The sequence below is a fragment of the Cetorhinus maximus genome, chromosome 1 (genome assembly GCF_964194155.1).
Source record: "Cetorhinus maximus chromosome 1, sCetMax3.hap1.1, whole genome shotgun sequence".
Classification (NCBI taxonomy): Eukaryota; Metazoa; Chordata; class Chondrichthyes; order Lamniformes; family Cetorhinidae; genus Cetorhinus; species Cetorhinus maximus.
Genome location: NC_135879.1, coordinates 206,889,747 through 206,909,454, shown reverse-complemented (window position 1 = coordinate 206,909,454; position 19,708 = coordinate 206,889,747). Strand labels below are relative to the sequence as shown.

Sequence of the window (19,708 nt, the reverse complement as noted above, 5' to 3'; positions counted from 1 at the left end):
GGCTGTGCATTGGTTTCTCTGGGATCTACTGAACCCTGAAGCTTCGGGTGCACTTAAAAAAAACAACAGCAGAAACAACAAATAGAAGGGCCAACACAACACACAGAAGAGGGCCGTTTACAACACAACATGCTTGTTTATGAAAAAGCTAGCACATTTTGATTCTAATTAACCTGACTTTCTATATTTTAGAAGCTTTAATAATCTAGCAGATTGGCTCCATGTTGTTTATTCCAATTTGCAATTTGTTTATTTCTAATGGCCTAATTCAATTAGTTGCATTGTCTTTTTAAAAAAAAAATCAGTCATTTTTGTCATCCACTTGCTGCCTCTCGTTGCCCCAAATTCCTCCTCCTCATCTCTCTCCCTGCTCCAGCAAGGTAGCCTCACCCATCAATCCACAGTGAAATCAGACAGCAGGGAATGTATTTCTGCAAAAATAATCTGCTCCATACTCCCCATCCCCACCCTATCAAAAAAAGGTAGCATCCCAAATCTCAGCTTCTATCAGACCTCTATTTGTTCTCCAATTTTCTGCAATCTTTTCCTAATGGCATGGAATTGTGCTGGGCTATGGATTTGTGGACAATAGGTGCTTTCTGCTAACCCATTCAAGCAGCCATTCCTCCTGCGTGAACTTAAACAGAGAGGTGTCAGCAGGATATTTGACTGTGGGGCCATCACAACTCATCCTGCCCTCACCTGATGTTCACATTTGTGCACTTTTCAGCAGACATTGCTCGTGATTAGGAAAAGTATGATGGCTTATTTTGTCCCTTCTGAGCCTGAAGGTACAATTGGCTGTGGAAGACCCATTCACACAGAGCGAGGGTATTGCCGCGGCAACAAACCAAAGTAAAATAAGCTGTGGAGGAGTCTTTTAGGCTTGGCAAAATACAGAAATATCACAGTCATGAGTTTACATATAAACAAATATACGAGGGTGAAGAAAGGGCATCCAGCCCATCATCCATTAGGTGGTGCAATGCTCATTTCTGGGATTTGGTGGGCGCGGAGTGCCGGGGGGGGGGGGGGGGGGGGTGTCCATCCTGGGAAACACTCTGGGAAATTCCATCCCCTTACAAAAGCTACCAGACAGGTGGGCTATACGTAGAAAATACTGGAAGCACACAGGTCTGTCACCAAACGAAAAAAGAAAATACAACTTGGTTTTTAAGTTGCAGGATTTCATCAGATCTGATGAAGGGCATCAACTGAAATATTAACCTGTCTGTTCAGGCGCTAATAGTATATATTTATGGCATTCTACATTTTTTTTTAAAGATTTCTAGGATTCACGTTTTAAAAATAAATCTATTCATGGAAAGGTTATTTGGTGAGGGCATAGATGACATCAATCCAAACAATTTTTTTCTTCTTGGCTGGCGATTGATCAGAACTAATTGGCTGACATTTGCTGACTGCAAGCTGTCAAATCCGACCCATGAAATTACTTAAATTTGCTGATGAAAAATTCACTCTCCCAATGAAAATTGCTGTTCAATCACAACTGTTGAGCTGGTGTAACGGGTCAGTTTCTGACCAGTTAAAGATGCAATTAGAGTAATGACAAATGGCTTCATAAACCTGCCCTTGTAGTGACAGTGTTACCTATTGCAGTAGACAAATATTTAAAAAAAAACACTCAAAAAATACAAGCAAGGGGAAAAAAATACAAACGTAGGAACAAAGCAAGTGTCAGAAACAATTTCTCCAATTTGAACAGAAAAAATACTAACACTTTGTTGGGCTTACCAAAGTTGGGGATCAGAATTTGCTGAAGTAGTAAACACTAACGATGTATGTATTCATAATGGTTAATTGACAAGAGGAAGAACAATTTGCTGGATAATGGAGGGAGTAAGGGAGATCGATCACAGAGCAAGAGATCGCAAAGAACAACTAGTTGTATTGTGCATTTGAATCTCTTGCCAATTTTTATATAACTGATTTCCTGATATGCCTGCAATGATGTCATCACAAGAGCTAATCCCCCCCAACCCCGCCATGTAAGATCATCACAGTTCCAGGTTATGTTGTGCATTGATACTTGACATCTGGACCCACAGTCACGGTTAGCACAGAACTAAACCAGAAGTGGAGTTAACCTCCTTCCCCTCTCTTTTGGCCACCCCCAATGGAATCAGTGTCCAGCTGATGCAGTGTATGCAGGGCTGCGCTGTAACAACATGGCCTAGATGGTGATTATGAAATGCTGAAGCTTTGCTTGGATGGTTTACGGTATCACCTGGAATCTTGGATTAAATTACTGGATTGCACTTCCTTCAGTTACGCGTGTTCGTTATCAGACAGACAATAATCAATTTTTCTCTGGGTAATTAATTGTATTTCTTTTCTCAGTTTACAAATACTTGGAGTTTTTGGGAATACTACGTAATAAGCTGAAATTATCTACTTATATAGATAAATAAAAAGAAAAACACTGGCTTCAGCCTGTGTCCACACTGCTGCTAATAATCTTACTTGAATTTAATGCACATCAATTATTAAATAATAAAAGATTGAAGGAAAAGTGTTAATTTAGGCATCTTAAGCACAGAAAAAGAAAATAAACATTTACTATGTTAAAGCATTCAGAAAGCAGTCAGTGTTTGAAGAGTTAACAGGGATATGCTATGCAATTAAGGGGGTGTTTAACATGATTATGAACAGGAAATTGATGCACTGAAAATATGCTCAGAAGGGACATGCAGGTATCAGATGCCATTATGCAAGATTGACCACAATTTAAAAAAAACATTTGGTGTATGCGTGACTGATAGTATATCTATATATAAATGAATTAAGAAAGAACACAGGGTAGTTTTTTCACACAGCAACCATCAGCTTAGACTTGGGGCTTTTGACAAACATTGAACGCAGTAAGGAAGCTCTTATGTATGCATGATTTAATCTGCAACTAATTAATATGCAAATGTATTCATATGTTAGTTACTAAATTAAAAATGCGATGCAGACCTTATGGTGATTCTTTAGCTGTAATCCACTTCCCCCTCCAAAATAAAGGTAGTTAAAATGTTCAAATAAGTTATTCATACCTTCAGCATACTTTTCAGTGCAGCATAACTTGTTGCATTAAAAGACATGAATACATATTTAAACATTAAAGAAAATTACAGTTCAAAATAATAGGGAAAAAAGTGCTGTGGACCACTGTGATGAAAATCCTCGGGATGCTGTGCCAATTAACAACCTGGAACACACCAACATTCTGTTAACGAAGCAAAATAATTCCCTCTCCCAGAAAGACATTTATTTGTCACAACATGAATGTAAGATCGCAGAAGTACAGCTACAGGACAAGTAGCCTATTTTCACCATTAGATTTACATATAATAGCACATACATACATGCAAATATATACATGAAAAACTTTGCAAATATGCACATGTATTTTATTTTTCAGACACACACACACATATATATATTTCAAAATTATCCCTTTTCACAAAGTATACATACATAAACAAATCCTAAATCTAGTAGACTGTTTCATTTGAAATAAAATAGTACCCTTTTAATCATCTACAATAAGTTGCATTGAAAATCTGTGCAAGCGTCAAACTTGAACAACTGCATCATTACTTTTTGATCTCAATGGAAACAATGGCTAGTTTTTTTTTAAAGTGCATGGATAGAATAAAGCAACACTACAGTTACTTGTGGAAATTCATGAAGCAATTGTGGGCAGAGTTACATAGGCTTTCCAGCATGAAATATTGTCATGAATTTAAAAGGCAATACAGGGGAAATTAGGAACTGCCTCTTCTGATTTCCCCCTTTCCAGAGAGGAATGCAGTTTTTAATTGATGCATCTTTCCAAGACAATCTTTATAAGCAAGGTACAAAATTACAACTTCAAATGTTGCCTCAATATCACTGTGATGTTAGTAGATATTTAATTCACTGTAAACTTGCAAAATCTTCCATAGTTTAAATATAATCTAATAGACACTCAGGTTACCAGGGTGTAACTTGATCAAGGGGTTCAGATGTGGTCATGAACAGGACAGCATCATTAATAGTTTAAATTCCTTCTTCTGCCTGTGCCCAAAGCTAAAAAAATAGGGTTAAAATACCTCCTTATAAATTATATGCATGCATTTTGTATATAAAGAGAATTTTACTTCTTGCTGAGAACATATAGGTATACTATTGCTTTTTAAGGAAGTTGCATACAACATATTTTTGACAAGTACAAATATTCAAATTACAATTTTCAAACCACTTTAGGGATACATGCTTCAAGGCACACCAGGATTTGGGGAGGGAGGTTTGAGTATAATTAGGCTGCACATTGTTTCTATCCAAATTTAATTCATTAATGAATTAACTATAAATCATTAAAAAAACATATTTTTAAAAAACTAGTAAGAACTTCCATAATATTTTCAAAATCTATCCATTTGTTTCACTTATCCCATGTTAAGCTACTGGCAGATTTCCTAAGAATACTATGACACATTAACCTGATTACAAAAATGCTGAAAGCAAAAAGAAAAGAGCAAAAATTGATGATTGAGAATTGGAAAATAAACGAAAAATTAGGGGAGCCTTGAGAAACTGGTAGAAAAAGGAAAATAATCTGCTGCACTTTTCAGTACTAAATGTGCACAACTACATGACAGTGTTTCCTAAATACGAGTAGCGGTAATTCAGCATTTATAAATCTGAGCAGGGAAATTAATATTTTCAATTTTCTTGATAATTTAGCCATCCAGGCAGGTTGAGTGCTCCTATTTATAGAGTGCTGTGATACACTGAAAGCCCTGGTACTTCAAGCGGATTCATTGGCCAGTCATCCTACTGATACCGTATTGTTGTCTTGTTAAATGCTTTTCAAAAAACATTATCCCCAAACGATTATCGCTAGAATAGTGATGGTTAGCACTACTGATGAGATAACTACCGAAAAAAAAAGTTTCTTTTAAATAAAAAGTCAGAAATCTCACCAATCATTTACCTATTCACCTTCTGAAGACTCAATGGATTTCTTTTTTGGGGTGGAAAAAAATAGACACCACATGCTACCAGGGTATCTAAGAAGAAATGTCTCATTTATCTCAGATGTTTGACGACCTTTCCAGGGAGCTGAATCCACTACAGTTCTAAGTAGACCCTTTGGCATTGCTGGAAGCCCACTCTCACACAATGAGCTAAGGCAGGCTTGTAACTGCACACAAACATACAGCAACATATTGCCAAAGCCGGATGGGCTTTAAAGTGGATTTTACTATGCGTTTTGGTAGAAATTAGCCCATCAACCTTAAAATTTAAATCAACATAGCATTAAAAAGAGAAATTTGATGCCTTCAATTCATATTTTAAGGCTGAACACACTCAGACATAACAGAAAACTGTATATAATCCCAACCATCTGAGTTAACAGGAAACAACTAGAACCAGACACAAACTACACAGAACTAAATTTCAGAATATGTTTTTCCTTCTTCACCATTTCACTAAAAAACTTTCAGAAATGGTCCTCGATGCAAAAATGCCACAATAGAGTTATCACCCTCTAAATTCCATCAATATTTTGCAGCCAGATCTCTGCACTTTGGGGAACAGGAACACCGTTGCAGGGGTGGAGTTTGACTGTTGCTCTAGCTGCCCAGCGAGGAGATGATCATCTTTTTAGCTTTGTTCCTCAGCATTTCAACCATTTGTTTTAAATTTTATTACTGAAAAATTCCAAGGTTTCATGATCTAATTTGTGTGTAAAAGTAACCATTCTGTAAGTCCAAGCCATCTTTTGGTAGTGATAATTTAAAGGAATACTTAAGCAATTACAGCACTTGAAGAAACTCTAGATTTTCAAGTCCTAATCTGAGATAAATTTCTGAAGTACTAAAACCAATTTAAAAATGCATGCAGACTTATTACAGTATAAAATTTGAGGCTCATTGAGCATTCTTTAATAGAAACTAAAATGGAATTATAAAATCCTGGGAAGCCCTGAGTCTAGATTCAATGTGTCTTTTCAAGAGAACAAGGTAAGCTTGGAGAAATATTATCTGAAAACAATGCTATCAAATGCCTCAGTGCAGGACAGCAGCAACATTACCACAACTGACTTTTGTCTCGAGTAACAACAGGTAAGCTTGGGACTTACTTACTCTTTTCCTACAAGAATTAGCTTTAAGTTTTTATTTGGGACATCAAATCAAGAATATCAAGAGCAAAAATAGAGACAGCAAAAAGAGCAAGCAATTCAACGCATTCTTCATCCTCAAACAATAAACAAGTCTAGATGCGATATTACATGTTCAAAGATTTGAACATAATAAATGATATGCAAAAGTGGACAAAATAATTATAAAAATGGTTAAGTAATACTGCTAGATCAGAACATGCTGTATCTAAGAAAGAAACCCTCACACCACCCCAACCTGCACCCACCCAACCCCCAACCCTACAGCCTCACTAACAATCCTGACAACTGTGAGCTACAAAACAGTGAAAAATGTATTGGAAAGATATTTTGGAAAACTAGGGAAAATTAAAAACAGAAAATATTGGAAAAAATTAGCAACTGAGTCAGCACAGAGCTGCAACAACAATTTGCACTTATACAGCATCTTTATGGCAGTAAAACATTTTACGAAAACTAAGATAGGTTATGATTCATTTATCAGAAACCAAAACTTTAATTTAGGTTTGTCTTTCATGTGTTGACTTGCTTGCTCAATAGAATATTTTATGATGTATAAATTTCCAGCATTTATATTTTTAACCAAAACCACAGATATGCTGTTAAAAGGGCAAGATTGATAAAAATCCACAATACATTAGGGTATTTTTGAATATAAAAGTTTAAAAAATTAACTACAACATCTCAGAAAAGGCCATTAGTATAGATCCTTTTACTATACTTCCCCCATAATACAAAGACACACTGTATTAAATAGCAACTCAAAACCACCAGGGTTATAACTTGCAAATTATTTTTAAAATTGCGAAGATCTGGAATAATACAATTAATCACCAAAAATTAAACCCACATCATGGGCATACAGAAAACAATTAATCATTTGGAATAAACTTCCCCACTGACAAACAAAATGTCACTAATATGTAACCTGTTGTGGATATGTCAACAGTTTTGATTCATGAGTGACTCAAAAAAAATAGCTGAGATGGTATGGCAATCAAACGATAAACTCCAATTGCTTACCAAAAATATCTCATCACATTCCTGACTAACCAAAATCACATATCTCATTAAAATGATCTTAAAATTGAAAAGCATAACAAAGAATTGAAAAGGTTGAAAACTGCAAAGACAGGAATATTCCCTACACTCCCCTCAGTTCTTCGATTCTGCATAGGAAGGTTCCAGCTCATGATGCAGTTCAGGTCCACAGGAACTGGCAAGCCTCTGGTGCACCATGTTAGCCTAGTCAGAGAGTATCAGCAAGCTGTTCAACTGTGGGCATCTTCACCCCACTTCCACATTACACATATTTCCAACAGGAACATAAGACAATCTGTCATATCCCCAGCCTAGCCCAGGATACTCATAGTACATCCACCATCATGTCAGCTGAGAGCTGCTAATTTTGCAGATTCTCCTGGTCTGGCCAGGTTTCTTTTCCATTCATCCACAGAATGTGGGCATCACGGGCACATCCTAAGTGTCCTTTTTGTGGCTTGTCAGAGTCAACTGCATTGTTCTAGGTCTGGAGTCACACATACCAGACTGGGCTAGGATGGCAGACCTTCTGCTTGAAAGGACACTAGTGAATCAGATGAGGTTTTATGACAACCCGGTTGCTATTTGGTAGCCATTACTGGGTCTAGCTTTTTATTCCAGATTTATTTATTACCTGAATTTTAATTCACCAGCTGCCATGGTGGCATTAGAACTCACTCCTTTGGGTTATTAATTTAGGTCTTTGTATTACTAGTCCAGCTACATATCTACAATACTACAATGCTACCATTTTCTGCATTTCCTCTGGTGCATGTTCATGCCCAGAACTAAGGGAGTAACAGGGGAGTGCTAGGATTTTTAATCTGTTGAGGATATAAATAACAGCCCACAATTTTTACGTTGGAAAGAAAAGTTGGGAGAGGAAGGAAGGGGAAAAGCAGAAAGAACAGTTTTGTGAAATTGTACTTTAAAAGAATAAAACAAAATCTATATAATCCTTCACGGGATGTGGAACGAACGTCACTGGCATAGCCAGCATTTATTGCGCATCCCTAATATCCCTTGAGGTGGTGGCAGTGAGCAGTCTTCTTGAACAGCTGCAGTCAGTGTGATGAAGTACTCCCACAGTGCTATTAGGGAGGCAGTTCCTGGATTTGGACCAGCAAGGGTGGATGAAGGAAAATTGACGTAGGTCTGAGTCAGGAAGGTGTGTGACTTGGAGTTGTTGGGGGGGGGGAAGGAGGTATCTTTGAGGTGGTGGTGCCCACTGCCTTTGCCCTTCTAGATGGTAGAGTTCAGAGGTTTGGAAGGTGCCGTTGAGAAGACTTGGTGAGTTGCTACAATGCATCTTGTATATGGTACATATTGCAGACATAGTGCATCAAGTGGACTATATGAGATGGCGTTAAGCTTCATGAGTGTTGTTGGAGTTGCACTCACCCATGCAAGTGGAGAGAACTCAATCACACTCCTGGCTTGTGCCTTGCAGATGGTGGAAAGGCTTTGGGTGTCTGGAGGTGAGTCACTTGCCACAGAATACCCAACCTCTGACCTGCTTTTGTAGCCACAATATTTGTGTAGCAGGACCAGTTTAGTCAATAGTGACCTTCAGGATATTATTGGTGGGGGGCTTACATACGAACTAAGAGCAGGAGTAGGCCACTCGCCCGCTTGAGCCTGCTCCACCATTCAATAAGATCGTGGCTGATCTGATTTTAACCTCCCATTCTTGCCTACCCTTGATAACCTTTCTAACCCTGCTTATCAAGAATCTATCTACCTCTGCCTTACAGACATTCAATGGTTGAACGTCAAGGGGAGGTGGTTGGAATATCTCTTGTTGGAGATAGTCATTGCCTGACACTTGTGTGTCACAATTATGACTTGCCATTTATCGGTCCAAGCCTGAATGTTGTCTAGCTCTGGCTACATGTGGGCAAGAACTGGTTCATTATCTGAGGAATTTTAAATGGAGCTAAATGTGGTGCAATCGTCAGTGGACATCTCTTCTGACTTTATGATGGAGGAAAAAGCAGTAATTTGGCAGAGCAGATCATCTGCCCTTCACAGAACCAGTCAATTTTCATTTCATTTTCTTTAATAGATTTTGAAATCAATGAAAATCAATTGATCAACTTTAAATTAGCATTGCATGCTAATTGCTGCAAAGTGGCTACTTTCCACTTAAAATACTCGTAAATGTGGAAAATGACCAATTTTCTATTCAAAGCATTGATAAGCTTTCATTTTACACTCACAATATTTTGAAATTTCTCTAACATCTAACCATTGTAACAGAGGAAACCATGTAATGGTACAGGTAATCAAAAGTTACAGGTTCAAAATTGAAATACTAAAGCGGGGAATGTTACAACTATATACTATCACCTAATTGGCATTCAAGATCTTCTATCCTAGAGACGCCTCATACTTTGTTGTGTTAACAAGCACCCCAACATCACCATACCTGTAAATGCAAATGGTATACAACAAGGTTTATTCTGTATTAATGCGAATATCAGAATTATGGAAGAACAAACTTGCATTTATATAGTGCCTTATCATGTCCTTAGTATGTTTTCTAGCATGCAGGTTTTTTAAAATTAGTGCAAGAGATCACAGAAATGGAAACTTGAGTTATGCTAAACATAATTTGCTCTTAAAACTTTGTGATGGTTACATCGATTTCAGCTAAATTACATCAAAATAACCAGTGCCATTGGGTGGAAAACTCAGACCAAGATCTTTTTCTGTAACTGTCTTAAAAAAAGAGTAGGGTATATCCAACTCCCCTTTAGAAAAACAAAAAATATATAAGATTGTTCAGGATGAAAAAAACTGTTAAGAACCACTTTTGATAACTTAACACTACCAGCTCAGCATCTTTCAGTCCCTTCTTTGCAGCAACACATTTAGCCTTCCAGTAACTCATTTCACAAAATATCTAACTTATTATGTTGAAAAGTTCTGCCCTTTTCGCTCTTAGTTTCCTTGTTTTTGAACTCTCTCTGGTATTTGAACCCTTCATTATGGTGAACAGGCTGCCTGATTAACCTTGTTAATCCCCTTCAAAATCTTGAAGATTTTTATTAGGTATGACCAAGTCTCCTCACTGAATTGACACATATTTTCATTGAAATGTTGAAAATGACAGCAATGAAGTTGCATAATGATTTCTGTATATTACACATCAGCAATTACCACAAATCAATTGTAAAAGCTGTTGAAACATTTATTAAGTTAAATTTTAAGAGGTGATGACACAAAATACCTTTTACTGGTGACCATAGAATAGTTTGTAACTAAACAAATATGCTCAAGATGTGAAAGCATTCTCAGTGATGAACAAAGGATCTTGTCAAGAAATATATTTTGTGGCTCTACCACAAAGTATTTCAGATAATCACCTTCAAAATCGAACTTGTAATGTTGAAAAGTTCTGCCCTTTTTGCTCTTAGTTTAATCACCTGCATCAAATTTTTCTTTCCTCTCACCCCAGTTGTTTCAATAGTACTTTAGTGATCTCCATTTTACACAAGAATTTTGCTTTGCAACACAATTATCAAATACTTTCTTTGCAAAGAAACATAAAAACACAGATAACAAAGCAGAATATATCAACTGATCAGGTTGTTTTACTTTATTTCCAATGTGTTGAGGCAACTAATAGTTATTTGGTTCTCACACTGACTTGCCTGTTAAGTGTAGAAAAGTTTTAGTTAAAGCGGTACATTTCAACAATTTGGGAACTTTAGCATTCCTATTGAAGCTTAAAAGGAGTTGAGTTCTAACAGAATCATCATGAGATACAGGCACAAAAGCCTGCATGGTATAGTTGGACAAATGATAGCAAAATTTTATGAATTTATTATTTGCAATTGGTATCGCTCATCATGTGTGAATTTATTCTAAAATAAATAGACAATGAGCCTTGGCAACAGTACCCATTAGCAGCGAATTGGTCATTCCGCTGCTAGTAATATCAGGATGACTTTTAGATCTGTGTAACCAATGAAAAAATATCAGCTTGTCAAGTCTGAATCTTGAAAAAAAGCTTGCAGATGGCAAAATCTGCCAAGTGAGGAACTTTCGCATGTAGTGGATTTGTGATATTTTTCCTTTACAAGATGTAAAAAAAGTACACTAAACTACAAAGTACACAACACATTCAAACTTAAAATGCCACTCATGAATTATTCCACACACAACCCAATGAAAGATCCTGTGCAGAAAAAACTGGGAGGTAAACTCAAATTCTGAGAGCAAGATGATTTAGTTCTCGGGAGGAGGGGTGGGGTGAAATCTGAGCTTAAGAAAATGTTCTAATCACATGTAATTTCTCCATAGAGCCACTTCCACAAATGTTTTTTTTTCACTTAATTGCCTGAACTGTCTTCATATGTGAATCAAGCAAAATCAACTGGGTAGGATGAAAGAACTTTTCTCATTCCTGCATTCCAATGTTCTAATGTAACTTCCACATGAAACAAATATTAAAAACTATCCACCAGTTTCACTGAAGCAATCTTTATGATCTGGTTTTACTATCAGAAACAGCACCATCTGTATGATGGCCTTTGAGGATTATAAACAATCATGTCAATATTGTACCGGCATTTGGAATCAACCATATAGGAAGTTGATTAATAGTTTTCCTTTTTACATCTGCACCTTAATAACTGAGCAGGGGATTTCATTAGTTGTCAATCTGACTCTCTAATAAACTCCACTGCTTCATAAAAAATATGCTTCAGATAAGTTCACTGTTGTTTACCTGGGCAACTAAGCTTTCACCCCTTTTTGAATTATAAGTTTACAATTTAAGTAGTGAAGCCATAGTTGAAACACTGTGGGCAATTCAGGGCATCTCTCTTCAAAATGTTCAGAAAGGAGTGATAAGAATGATTCTGGTCCATGGGATGTGAAGCTGAGAAACACTCAAAAGAACTAAGCTGGCTTTCACTGTGGAAGAGAAGGTTGAGGGGGACCAGTTCTTTAGAAATCATGAGAGGCATAGATAATGTAGAGGTAAGGAGACAATTTAATTAAGTCAGTAAGCCCAGAACTAAGACAAGGGTGCAACATTAAGAAGCCTTTGAGTTAAGGCTGGAGAATAAAATAAATTCTTCATTGACGTCAGCTAAAGTAGTAAATATGTGACAGATTCAGTAACTGGTGCATCAATTAACTCCATCAGACTAAGCCACAAAGGTGATGGAAGGTTCCTGATTCAATCCACTGTCTTTACTGAGTTAGTTGATCTCAGCCAAGGTTGGGGTACTACAACTGTAGTACTCTCTAGTTAGCAAAAAGAAAGACACCTGCTACAAATGTGTGTGACATTTGAGCGAGAGAAGTTATTGATAACGTTTGCACACTTGGGTAATGTAGAGGAAGGCACCTTACATCTGTGAAACTGTTTTCCAGCAAGGAATCAATGCTTACAATGTATTTTCCCTGTGGCACATAAAATTATGGTAAAAACTCAAACTCGAGGCACTAACTACAAATGGACAATATCCAGGCTTGGGCTGACAAGTGGCAAGTAACATTGGTTCCACACAAGTGCCAGGCAATGACTATCGCCAACAAGAGAGAATCTAACCATCACCCCTCGATATTCAATGGCATTACCATCACTGAATCACCCACTATCAACATCCTGGGGGTTACTATTGTCCAGAAACTGAACTGGAGTAGCCATATAAATACTGTGGCTACAAGAACAGGTCAGAGGCTAGGAATCTGTGACGAGTAGCTCTGCAAAGCCTGTCCACTATCTACAAAGCACAAGTCGGGGTTGTGATGGAATACCCTCCACTTGCCTGGATGAGTGCAGCTCCAACAACACTCAAGAAACTCGACACCATCCAGGACAAAGCAACTCGCTCAATTGGCATCCCATCCACAAACATGGTGTACCCGCACGACATGGGCTGCAGCGGTTCAAGAAGGCAGCTCACCAGCGCCTTCTCAAAGGCAATGAGAGATGGGCAATAAATGCTAGCCTAGCCAGCGACACCCACATCCCTGGAATGAATAAAAAATTAACATAAAACAATGTGTCTTAGTGATAAAAGTGCTTAAAAAAAGACAATTTCATATCTTAAGGATGCAATCTAATGCAGAGCTAGTTTAACTCAGTAAGTAGCATTTTGGCCTGAGCCAGAAGGTGATGTGTTTAAATTCTAGGATTTAAGTACATAGCCTATGATCCAGATCTTCCCGTCCCTGGATCGTTGGACCCCGGGTGTTTACTTTATTTATTTCATGGGACATTGGCTTCTCTGCTCATCCATAATTGCCCTTGAGAAGGTGGTGGTGAGCTGCCTTCTTGAATTGCTGAAGTCCCTGTGATGTAGGTACTGTGCTGTAAGGAAGGGAGTTCCAGGATTTTGACCCAGCTACATTGGCAGAATGGTAATATATCTCCAAAGTCAGGATGGTGAGTGCCATGGAGGGGAACTTCCAGGTGGTGGTGTTACCATCTATTTGCTGCCCTCGCCCTTCTTGCCACTTGTCAGCCCAAGCCTGGATATTGCCCAGGTCTTGCTGCATTTGGACATGAACTGCTTCAGTATCTGATGAGTCATGAATGATGCTGAACATTGTGCAATCATCAGTGAACATCCCCATTTCTTACGATAGAAGTAAGATCATTGGTGGAGCAGCTGAAGATAGTTGGACCTAGGACACTATCCTGAGGAACTCCTGCAGTGATGTCCTGGAGCTGAGATGATTGACCTTCAACAACCACAATCATCTTCCTTTGTGCTAGGTATGACTCCTACAGCTTTCCCCATGATTCCCATTGACTCTAGTTTTGCTAGGGTTCCTTGAAGCCACACACGGTCAAATGCTGCCTTGATGTCAAGGGCAGTCACTCTCACCTCACCTCTGGTGTTCAGCTCTTTTGTCCATGTTTGAACCAAGGCTGTAATGAGGTCAGAAGCTGAGTGACCCTGGCGGAACCCAAACTGAGCGTCAGTGAGCAGGTTATTGGTAAGCAAGTGCTGCTGGATAGCACTGTTAATGACCCCTTCCATTAATTTACTGATGATCGAGACTAGACTGATGGTAATTGGCTGGGTTGCATTTGTCCTGTTTTTTGTGTACAGGACATACCTGGGCAATTTTCCACATTGCCGAGTAGATGATAGTATTGTACCTGTACTGGAACAGCTTGGTTAGGGACGTGGCAAGTTCTGGAGCACAAGCTTTCGGTGCTATTGCCGGAATATTGTCAAGGCCCATAGCCTTTGCAGTATCCAGTGCCTTCAGCCATTTCTTGATATCATGTGGGGTGAATCGAATTAGCTGAAGACTGGCATCTGTGATGCTCGAGACCTCCAGAAAAGGCCGAGATGAATCATCCACTTGGCACTTCAGGGTGAAGATTGTAGCAAATGCTTCAGTCTTATCTTTTGCACTGAGGTGCTGGGCTCCCCCATCATTGAGGATGGGGATATTTGTGGAGCCTCCTCCTCCAGTGAGTTGTTTAATTGTTCACCACCATTCATGACTGGATGTGGCAGGACTGCAGAGCTTAGATCTGATCCATTGGTTGTGGAATTGTTTAGCCCTGTCAATCACTTGCTGCTTATGCTGTTTGGCATGCAAGTAGTCCTGTGCTGTAGCTTCACCAGGTTGACACTTCATATTTAGGTATGCCTGGTGCTGCTCCTGGTAACTCGTCATTGAACCAGGGTTGATCCCCTCACTTGGTAGTAATGGTAGAGTGGGGGATATGCCGGGCCATGAGGTTACAGATTGTGTTCGAGTACAATTCTGCTGCTGCTGATGACCCACAGCACCTTATGGATGCCCAATCTTGAGTTGCTAGATCTGTTCGAAATCTATCCCATTTAGTACGGTGGCAGTGCCACACAACACGATGGAGGGTATCCTCAATGTAAAGACAGGACTTTGTCTCCAGAAGGATTGTGCTGTGGTCACTCCCACCGATACTGTATGACTGAAGATGCACATCGGGACCCTGCGAAAGTCCTGACCCACTGACTCCATAGAAATTGCTTGGGAATCCCCCTGCTCCTCAGGACCCTCTGAAAAAGTTCCCGACTGAGTTAGATTCGGAGACTTCAGACGGTTTCGACTTACTTACCTAAGTTACCCAGGAAACGTTGGACAGAAATATCCTAGTCTAACACCTGGGTAACTATGCAACTGACCTCCCCCCATCACCCACTGTTTGCAACTGTTTATTTCTCAGATCCCACCCCCCACTGACTCTCCCCTTGATCCCACCTGACTCCTCCCCAACCAACCTCATCCTTCTACCACCCTGCCCAGCTGCCACCCCACCCACTTACACACCTACACATAGAAGTTTAAACTCCTATCAAATACAGCAGCTAGTGCTGTAAAAAGTGGGCATGGCTGCTGTGCTGATTCTCTTTGCTGCTCTCTCCATGAGTTCTTATGCTGAGGGAGTTCTGCAGGATCCTCCATTTGGGGGTTTAGTCAGGAAAATTATATCAGTGCCAGACAAAGGGGTTCTCTCCAGCTGTCCAAACAATCTACCACTCTTAGAATCCTTCTATGAGTCTGAGCAATTAATACCACAAAAACATCTAATCTCAATGCTGTTTCTGGGATATTGCTATGTGTAAAATGGCTGCTGGATTTGACAACATAAACTGTATCTGCATGTACGTTATATGTGAAATACTTTGGGCCATCTCTGAGATGTAATAGGCCCAATGCAGATGTAAGTTTCTTCTTTATGTCTCACAATGCAGTCCATTCACGATATTTCAACCTGACTTTATAGATGTGTCTGGACCACGTAGATATTTATATAATCCACAAAAGTAATATTTGCATAAGGATTTTGGATAAAATCTTTTTGTCATGAAGGCATTGTAACTTTGTTCACCTGATAAATAAGGTAATGCAAACTTCAAAGGACACAATGTCCTCTCAGGTGGACGTAAAAGATCCCACAGCACTTTTTCGAATAACAATAGGAAACTTATCACCGGTGTCCAGGCCAATATTTATGCCTCAATCAATGTAACAAAAAACAGATTATCTGGTTTTTCTCACATTGGTGTTTGTGCAGTTTGCTATGAGCAAACTAGCTGCTGTGTTCCCTACATTACAACAGTGACCACACTTCAAAAGTATTTATTTAGCTATAAAGCACTTTGGGATGCACAGTGGTCATGAAAGGCGCTTATATACTGTAAGCATCAGAAAATTACCAGCAAGCGATTATAGAAGAAAATAAGTTTTAATTCACCATCCCACAATTGCAGATTAGAATAACACTCAAAGGGAATGGGATAATTTATTCTTTTATGTGATATGGGCGTTACTGGCAAGACCAGTATTTGTTGCCCATCCCTCATTACCCTTGAACTGAGCAGATTGCTGGGCCATTTCAGAGGGCAGTTAAGAGTCAACCACATTGCTGAGAATCTGGCGTCACATGTAGGCCAGACCAGGAATGGAGATAGAGCTACAATACTACAGTCAATTATCTGGCCTTGGGGGCACAGGATCACTGAAGTTACCCTATTATGTACATAGTGGAAACACAGAATATATCTGTTCAAGTATTTTTGTCAAGGGTCATAATCATGAGTAACGATTTGCTCAGGGATCACTCTTCTTCTGAATCCTAGCTCCTCTAGCATCCCAGAGCCCAGTGGGCTATAGATCTGCTCAAGTTTACAGGAGAATGGGGTAGAGAATTATGCTGCAGGAGACCACTGACCATTTTTTGAGTACGTTATGCTACTGAAGGCCTTTGAAATGTGGATGCTAAGTGTACGCTTAAAATTCCATATACAGATCATAAGACAAATGATGATATACTTGAAATTACAAGAGTAAAAAGGATTGTAAAAAGTGACATCCAAAAAAAGTCAGTATTGCACCCATTGGATTGGAGCTGAAAAGCTGCAGAGATTTCAACTAGAGAGCAAAGTGCAGAGTAGTAGAAAGAGAGGTCGACCTAGGTGTAGTTGGATGATGGAGGTCACAGAGTGATTGCAGACGAGCTACAGTGAGAATGCCGCTAGGCAGGCAAGCATGGCATACCTGGTAGGAGTACAAGCAGAGAGATGATACCGAAGGGCATATAAACAACCCCTAACTTTACTTTATGCACTTCCAGAATTCTTTGGACTGTACTTCACCCCCCTACAACATACTCAGAGCCATTGGACATACACCAAGACCCACAGAGAACAAGGATAACTGGCTCACACTATGTCAGACGATAGATTTGGACTTACACTCTGTTAGAGGAAAAAGGTTGAAAGATCATCTTTAATATGTTGTGGATAACATTGTTGTTTTTCTTTAAACTTAATGCACAATCAACATTCGTGGTCCTCAAGTTAAGAGCTATGATTGGAAGTAACAGTTTGTCTCAGAAAATATCAATGTGGGATAAAATCCCATTGAAATTTGTTGAATAAGGACAAAGGTTGTGAAGAGATTAAAAATTACTGTGTTCATGAAGTACAATCTGAATATAGCATGTTATCCTTGGAAGCAACATGTCGGCACTGATTAATTTCTTCAACCTTTGCTGCTCAACCTCTTTGGAGACACCGAAGGAACTTCAATTCACATGAAAAGATCCATGATCCTTAATGAACTGAAAGGCATTTGCTGAGCTGAACCGGTTCATTCTATACCTGTTACCCAACCCTCTTGATCATTTGGTACAAAAAGCTAGATGCCTGTTACTAGGTTTTCACTGCAAGTACTCTACAGAAGTAATTATTGTATATTGCTGTGTTTCCTTACAAAGTTGATGGGTTATCTTGAGTACAACTGAGATAATTGGGCATGATGGCTCCTGAGCATCAATGAAAGTAATCATTGCAGGATTTGTAATAATCATTGCAGGATATGTAATGTAGGATACGATACAGTGGTTATATTGAACTTACATTGAAGATTGGCATGAATGCTTGTTGACGCTTTCCTGAGGTTAACTAGCCTGTACAAAGTTCTTAAATAGAAGATTGCAGATGACTCGTGAAAAAATTGTTCTATGGGCTTATTAGTTTTCTCTTATTTGTTTTATGTTCTTTAATTGGACGGCAATCACTGATACTTGAATAACATTACGATTACTGAATGCCCCACTATCAACATCCTGGGGGGGGGGGGTTACCATTGACTAGAAACGGAACTGGACTAGCCATATAAATACTGTGGCTACAAGAGCAGGCCAGAGGCTAGGAATCCTGCGACAAGTAACTCACCTCCTGACTCTCCAAAGCCTGTCTACCATCTACAAGCAGAAGTCTGATGTAATACTCCCCACTTGCCTGGATGAGTGCAGCTCCCACAATACTCAAGAAGCTTGACACCTTCCAGGACAAAGCAGCCCGCTTGATTGGCACCACATCCACAAACTTTCACTCCCTCCACCACCGATGCACAGTAGCAGCAGTGTGTACCATCTACAAGATGTACTGCAGGAACTCACCAGGGCTTCTTAGACAGCATCTTCCAAACCCACAACCACTACCATCTAGAAGGACAAGGGCAGCAGATAGATGGGAACACCACCACCTGGGAGTTCCCCTCCAAGTTAATCACCATCCTGACTTGGAAATATATTGCCGTTCCTTCACCGTGGCTGGGTCAAAATCCTGGAACTCCCTTCCTAACAGCACTGTGGGTGTACCTACAGCACATGGGCAGCAGCGGTTCAAGAAGGCAGCTCACCACCACCTTCTCAAGGGCAATTAGGGATGGGCAATAAATACTGGCCCAGCTAGCAAAGTCCACACCCCATGAGTGAATGAAAAAAAAGCAGCAACCATTTGCTTAGTACCAATACCTTAGATGGTCATATTTTTGTTTCTTCTGCTCTAAGTATATCTTTACACATAATGTTAAACTTACCCAGTTGAGTCCGAACAAGACAATAAGAAAAATGGAGACTACTAGATTCTTCCTCACAAGCTAACAGACAGGAATACAACGTAGGTTATTTGAAATTAGTGAGAATCCATGTGGACCTTGATCCTTCCATAAAGAATTATTCAGCAGTGTGCATGCCTAAGCATTTTGATATTTTGGGATTTAATGTACTTAACATTGTTTCATCTTGTGTTCGGGGTCTAGATGGGTTTTTTTTAAGGTGTGCCTGTTACCCTTTGAATACTACCATAGACTTTAATCATGAAAACCATCTCTGTTTATTTACAGATCTATGCATCTCAGTACTCTGCACAAGGTTGTACTTATGCTTCTCACCAGATCTCAGCTACTTAATCATGTAGGATTGCATCATAGCTACTTCAGCAGTCATATCAGTATCAGATGCTCCTAATGTTAACCGTTTACCATACATCTTCCCCAAGTCTCAATCCCAACTATGTATATCCTCCTATGTCTCCCCGCAAAAGTCCCAGACTTCACAGTTAGTTTCTGTGGTGCCATGACCAACCTCCCTGATCTGGCCCTTATTTAATTTTGAGGTTGAGAGTGAAGTGCACTCTTTCTTCATTCGATAGGAGTGTCTTCCACCTGGGTGTT

The 19,708-nt window shown here is 39.3% G+C and overlaps 1 protein-coding gene across 13 annotated transcripts in view; it reads right to left on the bottom strand.

Moving 5' to 3' along the window:
• tcf4 (transcription factor 4) overlaps positions 1-19,708 on the bottom strand; it is a 578,439-nt gene that overhangs the window by 157,860 nt on the left and 400,871 nt on the right. The window contains exon 1 of one of the 13 annotated variants that reach the window (XM_078552291.1): positions 1-2,800. This exon is cut by the window's left edge and continues 1,758 nt beyond it. The exons of the other annotated variants lie outside the window; for them this stretch is intronic. The gene's annotated coding sequence lies outside the window, so the exon portion shown is untranslated. Of the gene's footprint in view, positions 2,801-19,708 lie in introns of those variants that run through there. 13 annotated transcript variants of the gene reach the window in all.